This window comes from Tenrec ecaudatus, chromosome 4 (genome assembly GCF_050624435.1).
Source record: "Tenrec ecaudatus isolate mTenEca1 chromosome 4, mTenEca1.hap1, whole genome shotgun sequence".
NCBI lineage: Eukaryota > Metazoa > Chordata > Mammalia > Afrosoricida > Tenrecidae > Tenrec > Tenrec ecaudatus.
In genome coordinates, this window is record NC_134533.1 from 72,524,372 (window position 1) to 72,537,921 (window position 13,550).

Sequence of the window (13,550 nt, forward strand, 5' to 3'; positions counted from 1 at the left end):
CTCACAGATCTCAGTGAGGCTTCACGTGGCTTGTTGACAGGAAGGTGAAGCAGAGAGAGGGTAGGGGGGACCCGCCTGCAATGAGCCATTCATCTCCGTTGCCCTCCAAACAAGCTTCAACCTGATTGACAAGCTGGACTCCACCCCTATACTAATCTAGCTAGTTGAGATGAAGTTATGTAACCACCACAAACAGGGAAGAAATGATCAAAGTGGATGTCCAAAGAGACTCTGAAACGTGCTCTTAATCCTTGAGCAGCTCAGGCACAGGGAAGAAATGATGGAAGAAAAGAGTTAAACAGAAAATTTCAAAGGGCAGCTCAAGAAGACAAAGTCAAATAAATATCATGAAATGTGCAAATACAACAACAAGTGATCCAAATTGATGGTGAGGTGGGTATGGCAGGTCTGGTAGGGAATGATCAAGGGTAATGTAACGAAGAGGTATAGCTGTAACCCAGGTGGGGACGGAGCATGATAGTGGGACAGGAGGAAAGTCAAGGGAAATAGGGGAAAGAGCTAGGAGGCAAAGGGCATTTATAGAGGTCTAGACAAAGACATGTCCATATGCAACTATATATATGAGGATGGGGAAATAGATCTATGTGCCTATATTTATAGGTTTAGTATTAAGGTGGTGGAAGGACCTTGAACCTCTATTCAAGTACTCCCTCAATGTATGAATACTTTCTTCTATTAAATTGGCATTCTATGATGCTCATCCTCCCGACACAACTGCTGAAGACAAAGCGGGTGAACAAGCAAATGTGGTGAAGAAAGCTGATGGTGCCCAGCTATCAAAAGATATAGCATCTGGGGTCTTAAAGGCTTGGAGAAAAACAAGCGCCATCTAGCTCAGAAGCAACAAAGCCCACATGGAAGAAGCACACCAGCCTGAGCGATCACGAGGTGTTGAAGGGATCAGGTATAAGGCATCATTGGGAAAAAAAAAATCTTACCATAGTGAATGAAGGGGGAAGTGCAGAGTGGAGACTCAAAGCCCATTTGTCGGTCACTGGAGATCCCCCTTGCAGAGGGGTTTAGGGGAGGAGATGAGTCAGTCAGGGTGCGATGTAGCACCGATGAAAAATACAGCTTTCCTCCAGTTCCTAAATGCTTCCCCCCCCCCAAATATCATGATCCAAATTCTACCTTGCAAGTCTGAATAGAGCAGAGGTTGTACACTGGTGCAGATAGGAGCTGGAGGCACAGGGAATCCAGGGCGGATGATACCTCCAGGATCTGGGGTGTGAGTGGCAATACTGGGAGGGTAGAGGGTGAGTGGGTTGGAAAGAGGGAACCGATTATAAGGATCTACTTGTGACCTCCTCCCTGGGGGACGGACAACAGAAAAGGGGGTGAAGGGAGATGTGGGACAGGGCAAGATATGACAAAATAGTAATTTATAAATTATCAAGGGCTCATGAGGGAGGGGGGAGCGGGGAGGGAGGGGAAAAAAAGAGGACCTGATGCAAAGGGCTTACACAGAGAGCAAATGCTTTGAAATTGATGAGGGCAAAGAATGTACAGATGTGCTTTACACAATTGATGTATGTATGGATTGTGATAAGAGTTGTATGAGTCCCAAATAAAATGTTAAACAAAAGAAATGTGCAAATACCTAGAGCTAGAAAGCCAAAAAGGAAGAACATGCACAGGATATCTCAAACTGAAAGAACTCAAGGGAAAAAACTCAAGCCTCAAGTTGCAGGATAGATTCTTTGTTTAAATATCAAACCATCTAGGAAGAATCAAATGACGATGGGAAGAATGCACAGAGCCACTGTACCAAAAGAGCTAGTTGACATTCAACCCTTTCAAAAGGGAGCAGCACATGGGGGAAACCGTGGACGGACGAAGTCCAAGCGGCACTGAAGATACTGATCTAAAGCAAGACTCCAGGAATTGTGGAAAAGCAATTGGAATGTTTCAACATGTTGATGAAGCACTGCAGCCCTCATACCGAGAAATGAGTCAGACAACTACATGGCCAACTGGCTGTAAGATATTTGTATTCCCAAAAAGGTGACCGGGCAGAATTTGCAAATTATAGAGCACTCTCTTTAATACCACTGTAAGGTAAACTGAGGCACAAGGAGATGGCCAAAACTGACAGGACGACGGAAAGCAGAAGCAGCAATAGCTTTATTAGAGGGAAGCTCCTGGGCGAGGTTCCGAGAACTAGGCCATAGGCCAGGGAAGTCGTACCCAGCATCCAGGACGCGGGTTTTTAAAGGGGTGGTGAAAAATGTCCGGAATGGATGTAGAATGCCCGGAATGTGTGGCAATCAGCAGACGGGGTCTGGTCATCAGCAGATGGAGTCTGGTCATTCTGAGAATTATTTTTCGACGGCTTGCAGTTTCCCTTGTACCCGGAGCATCTGGTCTCACTTCCTGGTACAGGCTGTCTTGTCTTGTGCCATCTGTCTGGCTTGCTTTCAGTCTTGTGGGGTATTCAGCCCTTGCTTTCCTGGTTCTGTCTAGACAATCACATGTAAGTAAACTTTTGCTGAAGATCATCCAACAATGGTTGCAGCAGTACACTGACAGAGAGCTGCCAGAGGTTCAGGCTGGATTCAGCAGAGACCTGGAACAGGGATATCATTGGTGATACAAATGGATCTTGGCTGAAAGCAGCGAATACCAGAAAGTATTCTCTTTACTTGTATCTTATTGACAATACAAAGGTATTCAACTCTGTGGACCATAACAAACTATCGATAGCTGTGAGCACAGGAATTCCAGAACTCTTAATGGTGCTCATGCAGAGCCTGTCCCCATGGTCAAGAGCAGCGGTTTTGACTAGAACAAGGGACTGGTGCATGGTTTCAAACCAAGAAAGGTGTGCGTCAGGGTTGTCTCTTCTCACGGGACTTATTCGATCCGTGCGCTGAGTACATAATCAGAGGAGGCGGATATATGATGAAGAATGCCACATCAGGATTGGAGGAAGGCCGATCAACAACCGGTGACACGCAGGCTGTGCTTGCTGAAAGTGAGCAGGGTTTAAAGCACTTGCTGATGAAGGGCAAGGATTGCAGCCTTCAATACGGGTTACAACTCAGTTAAAAAATACTACAAAACAAACATTATGATGAACAGGGAAAAGATTGAAGTTGTCAAGGATTTAATCTTGCTGGGATCCATAATCAATGCTCTTGGAAGCAGCAGTCAGGAAACCAAATGACACATTGCATGGTGTAAATCTGCTGCACAAGACCTCTTTCAAGTGTTGAAAAGTAAGAATGTTATTTTGAAGACTAAGGTGCACCTGACCCAAGCCATGGTATTTTCAATTGCCTCATAGGACAATGTACACCCCAAAACCTGGAATCACACTGGCGGGGCAGATGAGAGCTTTTGTAATACTAATTTTTCCTGCTAGGCGAGCATCAAGCAGCTCACTCTGGGTTAGTGCACTCAATAGCGTCGCCTGGGAAGGTTCTTTCAGGTCACAGTGAATTTTTTTTTCTAAAAGTAGTTTCACTCAAACCTCATTTTTTGGTGATGGCCGATTGAAGAGAATAGTGTGTGGTGCTGAAATTTTGTTTCCTCCTCAGGCAGGAAAACTGCTGCAGAAACTTGTGATGTTGAACACAGCTTACAAGGAGAGAGCTATGGAAGAAACAAATGTATGAGTGGTTTTCTCACTTCAAAAAAGGTGAAATGTCAATGGATGACAAATCTCATTCTGAACTCCTGTGAACTTGCTGAAAAGACAAAAATGTCACGTTGACTCAGTGCATTTGGAGTTTGTTCCACCAGGTCTGACAGTTAATCAAACTTTCTATTTAGAGGTTCTGAAAAGATTGCCTAACAGTGTGCGACAAAAAAACCTGATTTGTGGCAGACGGGCACTGGTTTTGCCACCACAACAATGCACGTGCTCATGCAGCCTCTCAGTGCACCAGTTTTTGGCCAAAAGAGCATGCTTCTCTTGCCCAGGCACCTTACTCACCGGATCTCTCCCCATGCAACTTCTTTTAGTTTCTGCAAATGTGGAGGGACGTGAAAGGGCGGTGATTTGGTAATGGAAAAGAGGAGAAGAAAAAAAGAGGGAGATGCTGTCAGCCATCCAAACAGATAAGTTTGAAAAATGTTTCCAAAAAAAGAAAAATGTTAAGGGAGACTCTGGATAGGGCAAGATATGACAAAATAACAATGTATAAATTACCAAGGGCACATGAGGGAGGGGGGAGCGGGGAGGGAGGGGGAAAAAAGAGGACCTGATGCAAAGGGCTTAAGTGGAGAGGAAATGCTTTGAGAATGATTGGGGCAGGGAATGTGCAGATGTGCTTTATACAATTGATGTATGTATATGTATGGATTGTGATAAGAGTTGTATGAGCCCCTAATAAAATGTTTTTTAAAAAAAGAAAAATGGAGGTCGCTGAAGGATCCCACGATGGCTGCACGGAAACTCTCTCTAAAAGCCATCGACTGGGTAGCCTTTGGGGAGATCATACCCCGAAACCAAAAGGCTATTGCCAACTCGCTGAAGTCCTGGAATGAGATCCTCACCTCCAGGTTGGCAGTTCTTCCCGAGACGCCTCCCGCTATCGACTGGGCTTACTACAAGGCCAACGTGGCCAAGGCCGGCTTAGTGGACGACTTTGAGAAGAAGTTTAAGGCCCTCAAGGTCCCTGTGCCAGAGGACAAATTTACTGCCCTGGTGGACGCTGAAGAAAAAGAAGATGTCAAGACTTGTGCCGAGTTTGTGTCTCTCTCCAAGACCAGGCTTGAGGCGTATGAGAAGCAGCTGGAGAAGATGAGGAACATCATTCCATTTGACCAGATGACCATTGACGACTTGAACGAAGTCTTCCCCAAAACCAAGCTAGGCTAGATAAGACCAAGTATCCCTACTGGCCTCATCGGCCAGTCGAGAGTTTGTGAAGCCGAGTCTGAGCGGACACGCTGGCCCTCCCCTGAGGCACTCTGAGCAGTAAAAATGAGAATGCTAAAAAAAAAAAAGAAAAATGTTTCCAAGAATGGAATTGTATATTTGACAAATGTATTAAGTGTAATGGAGAATACTTTGAAGGCAATAAGGAAGTTTTGTTTTAAAAAAATTTAAATACATGGCTTTGGGGGAAAAAAATTCCCTCGTATGCATGTGAAAGTTGGACGTTGAATGTGGAAAACCAACATTGAATGTGGAAAACCAAAGAAGAAGTGATGGATTTGAATTATATTGTGCTGGCAAAGAGGATGAAAAAGAGGAAGGCCTTGGATCAGATGGACTGGCACAGTGGGCTCAAACACAGCAAGGATTGTGAAGATGGCACGGGACTGGGCAGTGTGTCATTCTGTCATCCACAGAGCCACCATCAGTTGGAACTGATTCTGCCACCTAAGGGCAGATGCTGTTGGGTCGGTCTGACTCAGCAACTCTACGCACATCCTAATGAAACATGGCCCGGTTTGTTTTTATCTTCATCAGTAATGCTTCCAGTGCTCTTCACTTTCAGCAGACAGGAGTGTGTCCTCGGGGCAGGGAATGTATGGATGTGCTTTATACAATTGATGTATGTATATGTATGGATGGTGATAAGAGTTGTATGGGTCCCTAATAAAATGTAAAAAAGGAAAAGAGGAGAAAAAAATGATTAGGGCAAAGACTGTACAGATGTGCTTTATACAATTGATGTATGTATATGTATGAACTGTGAAAAGAATTGTATGAGCCCCAATAAATTGTTAAAATAAATAAATAAATTAAAAAAAAAAAGACCAAAAAAAAAAAAAAAAAGAGTGTGTCCTCTGCACATCACAGGTTGTGAATGACTCTTTCTCCAAACCTAACACTCTTCTTTCTTCCTAGAGCCCGGCTTCTGTGATGCTTTGCTGTGCAGACAGGTTGAAGAAGGATGGTGAGAGAAGAATAGAATTCTTTCCTGATTGCATCCCCATGTTCCGTTGGAGCAGCTGCCTCTTGGTTCTGGGTATAGGTTCCGGTTCTGCATGAGCATGATTACGTGTTCTGGGATTCTTATTTTTCACAGTGTTAACCATGACTTGTTATGATCCACACAGCCACATGCCTGTGCATAGCCCGATCAACATTTTCCTTGTATTCTCTGCTTTCCGTCAAGATTCATCTGCTGTCGGCAATCTACATCCGTTTCTGAATCTTTTTGGCAGTTCCCTGTCAAAGATATGTCTACACTGAGTGGCTGTTTTGTGCTCAGCCTAGTTCTAGATCCTAAGAACACAGCAGTGGTGTGGGAAACAGAAAGATTTCTCCCAAGTCATCTCCCCAAATATATGTTAGACTTAGGATACTGCTTGCAGCTAATGGTAAATGATTGACAAGTTACCTCCCTGAAGGCAGTCAGTTGCCAGACTACTGTCTGGTCCCACCACAGGTAGGGCCCGCTCCCTGCTGTTAAGGACAATGGGCTACTTCTCCCTAAAGGCTTGTGGCCATCAGTTTGGTCCCTGCAGGGTGGGTTTACACCCTACTGATAATGGTTTCTATAATGAGCCAGAGAACAGGTCAAACTGGCTCAGTGACATCCAAAATTAGGCTGCCATCCTGAATCTAGGATTCGCCCATCTTGTCACATGTGTGCCCCCATTACCTCCCCTTTATATTTCGTGGATACCCCTAGATCACCCCCTCCCACTACTGTATTACCCATAGCACAACCCTTTCCTGTGTCATATGTCTTCACCTGTAATTAGGGCGCTTACACGTCCCCAGAGAATATAAAAGCCTTGGTTAGCAATAAATATCTCTCTCTCCACGTGGACCACCAAGTGGGGCTGAGGTGAGCATGCTACTATGAAATGTGTCTGACTCCATTATTTCAATCTCTCTTCTATCTCTCATGCTCTCTATGACTTTACTATAATCTTTGCTTATTATCGTTGTACAATTGTGCCTACTGGACGCGTGATGATGTGCTAGGGGCTGGTGTATCCTGACACAGTGGGAATCTCTGCCTTGATGAAGTGACTTTCTGCCGAGGTAAGATCAGCAATGTGAAGTTTTCTTGCTCCTGGCATCAGGGATCAGTTAAGGCTTGGGCTTTTTCCAGGGGCCTGCCCAGTGTCCTGAATCCCATAGCATTGTGGCCAGGCTTTGGTGCCTTGCCTCCTGTCCACCAGTCCCCTTCCTTCACGCCATTCTCTCATGCTACAGCTTTTGGGCTGGCCCCAAATACCCTCTGTACCCCAGAGTTCTAGGGCTGAATAGCCCGGAGTGAGAGCCCAGAGCTGCTGACTTCCAGATTTAGGGTGACTATGTGGTACAAAAAGGTTTTTCCTCAGGTTGTTCCCCCTATTTATTGAATGCCCAGCCTAGCACACTACTTGAACCGCATGGTAAATGACTGTAGCACACTTGGAAGCAAGCTGCTTAGAAGTCATCTCCCTGAGGGCAGCAGCCACCCAGAGTAATCAGACACTATTGTCTGTCCCACTGTAGGTGGTGGGGCACACTCCCTGCTGATAAGGAGAGTGGATTGTTTCTTTGAAGGAGAGCCCATAAACAAGGTTGAACCAACTCAAGGACGATCAAGGTTAGGTTGGCATCTTGAAACTAGGGTCCACCCATCTTGTCAAAGGTGTACCCTTGGTCCCCTCCCCTTCCATTTAAGTGTCCACTCATAGCTCATCCCCCTTCCTGTGATGTGTATGCCTATTGTACAGTCCCTTCCTATGACACATGTGGTTACCTGTCATCTGGGGGGCTTGCACACTCCTTAGTATAATAAGCCTTGGTTAGAAATATAATCTCCCCTCCTCCTGCTCTCTGCATGGACCTGGCTGCTGAGATCATGGAGGTGAGCATGCTACCATAAAATGCATCTGACTCCTTTATTTTATCTTCTTTCCTATTCTCTATGACTTTACTATGATCTTTATGTATTATAACCAAACAATTGCACCTAATGTTTGGACTGAGCTAAGGCAGGTCAGGACTTCCCTTCCCTGCCATTCTGAAGGTCAGCAGCTGCCCCTGGAATGGGGGAACAGAAAACAATGCCTGAAATGTCTGACTCCCTGATAACTTGACTGGCCTGAGCATCTCCCACAAGACCAAAAGCAAGCCAGAATAGACTGCCCCAGATAAGATAACTGGTGAGACAAGATGCTCTGGGTTCAAAGAAAGCCTCGAGGAGTTGACAAGCAATTCTCAGAGTGCCCAGACCCCGTATGCTAATTGTCATAAATGCCAGACCTTCCTCACCACCACTTTAAAAACCCGAGTCCCAGGCTGCTGAGCATGGTTTCCCTGACCTGTTGGCCTAGGTCATGGGAGCTCCCTAATAAAGCTATTTCTGTTTCTGCTCTCCCTAGTCCTGTCAGTTACCTTTGTTCGTCTCCATGTGCCTCAATTTACCTTATACTTTGTCTGTCTCCTTATGCTTGTTTTACTTTACATTTGGAGCCGAAACCCGGGAGGTATAGGGGTCTGGTGCGCCCTCGCCCCATCCTAGGCGAGTGTGATGCTCTCCCGCTCGCCTCCCCGAACCTCTGCCATCAAGTCCTGACTCATCAAGAGTCTGGTTAGTACTCCGTCACCCGCCCTATGTCTGAGTGTCTGTGTCTTGTCTCACCCTGGCTGAAACGATCCACTCCAGGCACAGAGGACCAGCAAACTCATATGGGAACATAGGGCCCCCAAAAGGGGCACTGCAAAGGGGGGTTATACTTCCACCCTAGTACTAAGAGTTATTTCCAGTAATAACTGCCTTTCCCCAAAAGGGGTGCAACAATAAGGACAGTTTCTCGTGCCTGTGAGTGTGGTCCCACTCCCATGAGGCCCCCAACCCTTTCTCTCTGTGTCTACTTTCTTCCAATAACAGGGCTCCTGACTCTGGGCCTGGCAGTCACTGGGCCTTCAGACTGGACTAAAGTGCAAAGGTTATTTCTGAACCTTTCTACTTATTTGTGTGCTTTGGGTTTGCAGCTCTGCAGTGCCTTCTCTAAAATTTTCTACCTTCCCTTTTTCTCACCCTGAACAAAGGCCTCTGACCAACCTCCATTTTATTGGCCATAAAGCCAGGCCCCCCTGCCCCTCCTAGGCTTCCATTGTGTCTCTCTCCCTGTCTGCTGGACAAGCGCATGCCTGTGCAGGGAATCTTTCTGCCTGGAAGTAGTTCAGAACTCTCCACTGGGTTCCTAACTCTGATCAGGGGTTGCCCTCAGGGTTATCTGACCATTTCTGACTGACGGTGCAGACGGGGGACCAGGGGACGCCCTTCTCTTCTGCCCGTACCCCATGCAGTTTGAGACACCATGGGATGTCCTTTTTCCAAACCCCCTAAGGACAGTCCTTTGGGTTGTTTACTGGCCAACCTTTCTGAGTTGGGTTTGGCTTCTGATCTCCACCCGAAGCACCTAGTCTTTTTCTGTAGCCAAGTTTGGCCTTGATACCAATTGGACAATAAGTTGGGCTGGCCAGAAAATGGCACTTTCAATTTTAACATTCTCTGCGACCTTGACAATTTTTGTCAGTGAACTCACCAGTGGTCTGAAGGTCCTTATGTCCAGGTCTTTCTCTTTCTTCGCTCTATCCCTCTCTATATTCTACCTGTCACCCTGCTCAAGTTCTCTTAGCCAAACACTCCCTTAATCAGGCCCCTGACAGTACTCCCCCTCGTCTTTCTCCAAATTCCCCGACTCCTTGTCTGCACCTCCATTAAGGCCTCCTCCACACTCTGGGTGCCCCTCACCATCACCTCCCTCTGCTACCGCCTCAATTTCCAAAGGATGAGGCGACTGTACCCCCGACACCCATCCTCTCCCTGGAGCTGGACCCATGAGACTCCCTGGAGTCTCTCTCTCTGTCTCTCTCTCTCCCCCTCCCTTCCTGGTTCCCTCCTTACTTGGCCTCTTCTGAGGAAACACCCGCAGCCTCCCAAACCCCACAGTCATTGTTGCCCACCCCTTTGTCGTCTCCCATTTCCAGCCACACACCCTTGTCTGTCCCCGCCCTGCCCGCGAAGTTGCAGGGGGAAAGGACTGGTCAGGGTCCATGCACCGTTCTCCCTGACAGACCTCTTCCAGATAGAAAAGTGGCTGGGTGTTTTCTCACAGGACCCTACCACCTTTATTAAGGAGTTCTGATACCTTACGCGGGCTTGCAACCTCACTTGGCTTCAGACTCCTATCCGTGACCTGGTCAACACAGCATTTAAAGTTTTTTTTCTTTTTTTACATTTTATTAGGGACTCATACAACTCTTATCACAATCCATACATACACATACATCAATTGTATAAAGCACATCTGCACATTCCCTGCCCCAATCATTCTCAAAGCATTTCCTCTCCACTTAAGCCCTTTGCATCAGGTCCTCTTTTTTCCCCTTCCCTCCCCACTCCCCCCTCCCTCATGTGCCCTTGGTAATTTATACATCGTTATTTTGTCATATCTTGCCCTATCCGGAGTCTCCCTTCCCCCTCTTCTCTGCCGTCCATCTCCCAGGGAGGAGGTCACATGTGGATCCTTGTAATCAGTTCCCCGCATTTAAAGTTTTTAATGCCTGAAAGGAGCAGGCAGAAGTAGCATGTGAATCCAGGGCAGGCAGGAGGGAGGGGTTAGAAGACTCCAGGAAGTAACAACTTTAATCTCCTGCTGCACTTTTGATTTCAATATCCTCCAAGATCTCGATAATTTCTGCCAGTGAACTCACAAATGCTCCCAGGTTTCGTATGACCAGCCCAGGCCTTTATTCTCTGTGCTCCCATCCCTTTCTCCGTGTTTCCTGCTCCCCTTCCCAGGTCCTCTTGACTAGAGAAAATTCCTCCTCTCCTCCTGTTTCTGCACCCCTCCTCTCATGTCTACCTTTTCAGACGTGCCTGAGCACCTTGTCCCTCTCCTACTCACTGAGAGGTGGAGACAGAGGTGCAGAAGGAGGCAGAGTTGCAGAAGTCATGCCTGGTACCTGGGCAGCAGGAGATATATAGGGCATGAGCCAAAGGAACGTAGGCTGATAAGGGGAAGGGAGGTTTCTTGTGCTGCATTAGAAGGTTTCAATTGGGGTTGTAAGTTTTGGGTCTGGAGATGACCTGTTGGCAAATCACCTTGTTATTTGCAAACTTGCTTCCCGGAATGCTAGGGAGAGGGGGCTATGTGAGCCCTGCCTGGGGAGATAATCTCTGTGAAATGCTGGAGGCAAAGGTTACAAAGTTCAGCAGTTTGTTGTTTTTTTTTTGTCTTTTTGAGAAGCTGGTGCAAGGGCTGCCTGGTCTGGACCTGGCCCCCAAATCCCAAACTCTTAATAGTGGTAATGGGCATCGTGTTCTATATAAACTACTTCCTGCTGTGGTTGGGGGACAAGGGGGCGTTAAGAGTCTGAAGATCTGGCGCCTGGGCCAGCCGGCTGCCGACTAGAATGGAAAAGCAATAATTGATTGAAGGTCACGTTGGAGATGGCTTTCATTCTGTCCTGCAAAAATTTAAACACAAAGGGAGCCAACAGTAACAGTACACAAATTATTGTTAAAGGTAAAGATCCAACAAGGGGAATAATCCATGACATGACCGAACTTTGAAACCATGAGGAGGGGCCGGTAGTCCCCCATTGACGCTTTCTGACTTTCTCAGCCATGTTGCAGAGCGCTTTAAAGTTCTGCTCAACTATACCTGATTTGTTAATTTAATAACAACATTCTTTATCTGCTGTTAGTAAGTCAAGGGCTCAGCAATTTTGTAGGGTGACTTGGGCTAAGGATGTTCATTGTTTTTGGAGGGAAACAAGTGAGTTAGAAGTGGAATCCATCATGAATTGTACTTTGTCATTAAAGGTTTGAGCCAGAATGATGGTTTGTCCTATTGCTCCTCCAGACATGCCAGCTGTGGTTAAGGAGGAGGCGAGGCTGAGTCCCACCAGTACTTGTAGGAAAATTGCTTGCTTGGTTTTAGAACTGGAGCGAGCATACAGGTCCCATAGCCATCGGAATTCCATACAACCCTGGGCATGGAGTGGAGTAGGACAAACAAAAGTTTGTATGAGTGGGCCTACACTGATAAGCGTCCAGACACATGCTAGGTATGGGAAGCAGGAGGTACCCTAAGAAGGCATTGGGTAGTAGCTCCCACAACCTGGGTTGAATACCAGTCATGACTTGTATTGGGGGCTAACTTTACTCTAGTGAGATGATTCCAGTTAGGGTCACCAAGGACTTTGCGCTGGGAGTAGTGAGGACAATGGTGTACGGTCCTGTTCACTTAGGTTGTAAAGGCTGAGAATGGAGTTCTTTTAGCAGAACTGAGTTTTCCAGGCTCATTACTGGCAAGTCAGGGCGTGTAGAATCAGGGATGGGCAGACATCGGTCTGCCTGCTCCTGGAGCAGCTTCCATAAAAGAGAAAGAAAAGGTAAATAGTTTTCTAGCAGTGGTGCTTGGATTGGTAGATTGTGGTTGATTAGGAAGGGTCTGCCATAAAAAAGTTCAAATTGGCTTTAAAAGGAAGGAGAGCAAGGGGTGGCTCGGATTCGAGTTAAGGCAAGGGGGAGTAAGTGGCAAAGTTCCAGGGACAGTTTAGACAGATGGCTTTTTAATAACTCCATTCATTCTTCCCACCTTTCCAGAAGATTGAGGCCTATATGGAACATGCAAACACCATTTAATGTTCAGCAAAAGTGAGACTTGTTGCGTGGTATGGGATATGAAACAGGGACCGTTATCTGATTGTATGGAGTTGGGGAGGCCAAACCTGGGGATAATTTGGGTGAGTAGAATGTCTGTAACCATATTTGCTGTCTCTCATTTAGTAGGGAAGGCTCAACCCAACCTGTAAGAGTATCTACTCTAAGTGGATTCCTGCCCCTCCCCCGAAAATAATTTGTTCCAAAGGACGACATTGACTCTGCAGCTCCGGGAGATGAACATATCTGATCAGAGCACACGGGAGAAGATGAAGGGGCAGGAGGAGAGAGTGGAGCACAGCCTGGCCCACCAGGCCGTGAGGATGATATTCCTGAGTAGAGCAACCAGTCCACAGAGAGAACAACATGGCTGGCCCCACTATGAGAAATGATGCCAATCAGTGACTAAGGGCGATACAGGGGACTGCACCGGAGACACAGTGTGGGAATTGCACCTAACCTGATCCCACCACACCGAGGCAAATCACTGGGGGAGTGCAGCGGAACAGCAAGGGAATGGAGTAGCAAGGTCCCCAGGGAATGCTGAAAGTGGACTTTGGGGCCAGGGCGTGATGCCCCAACAGACTGGACTGGAAAACGCTCCTAAGGGCCAGCAAACGATCCCTGAACTAACTACAAGCTTTTTTCTTGTGAACTGTTTTGTTCTGTTCTTTGTCAGTGGTTTGTTTTTGTTGTTTTGTTGTCTGGTTGTATACTGTTGCTTTGTTTTCCACTGTCTTGTTTTCGTGCATGTTAGTGTCTCCACAGGTCTGTCTGAATAGGACAGGCTGGATGAACTATCTGGAGGAAAAACAACAGGACCGATAGTTCCGGGGGGACTTGGGGTGGGGGGGTATGAGGGGTAAGGAAGTGGTGTTAACAAACCCAGGGACAAGGGAAAAACATGGGACCCCAAATGGTAGAGAAGGGGGAGTGGCAGGCCTG

At 46.8% G+C, this 13,550-nt stretch overlaps 1 pseudogene; it reads left to right on the forward strand.

Annotated features, from left to right (window-relative positions):
* The first annotated feature begins 4,391 nt into the window (after positions 1 to 4,391).
* Positions 4,392 to 4,846, forward strand: LOC142446951 (ATP synthase peripheral stalk subunit d, mitochondrial pseudogene; annotated as a pseudogene).
* The last annotated feature ends 8,704 nt before the right edge of the window (positions 4,847 to 13,550 follow it).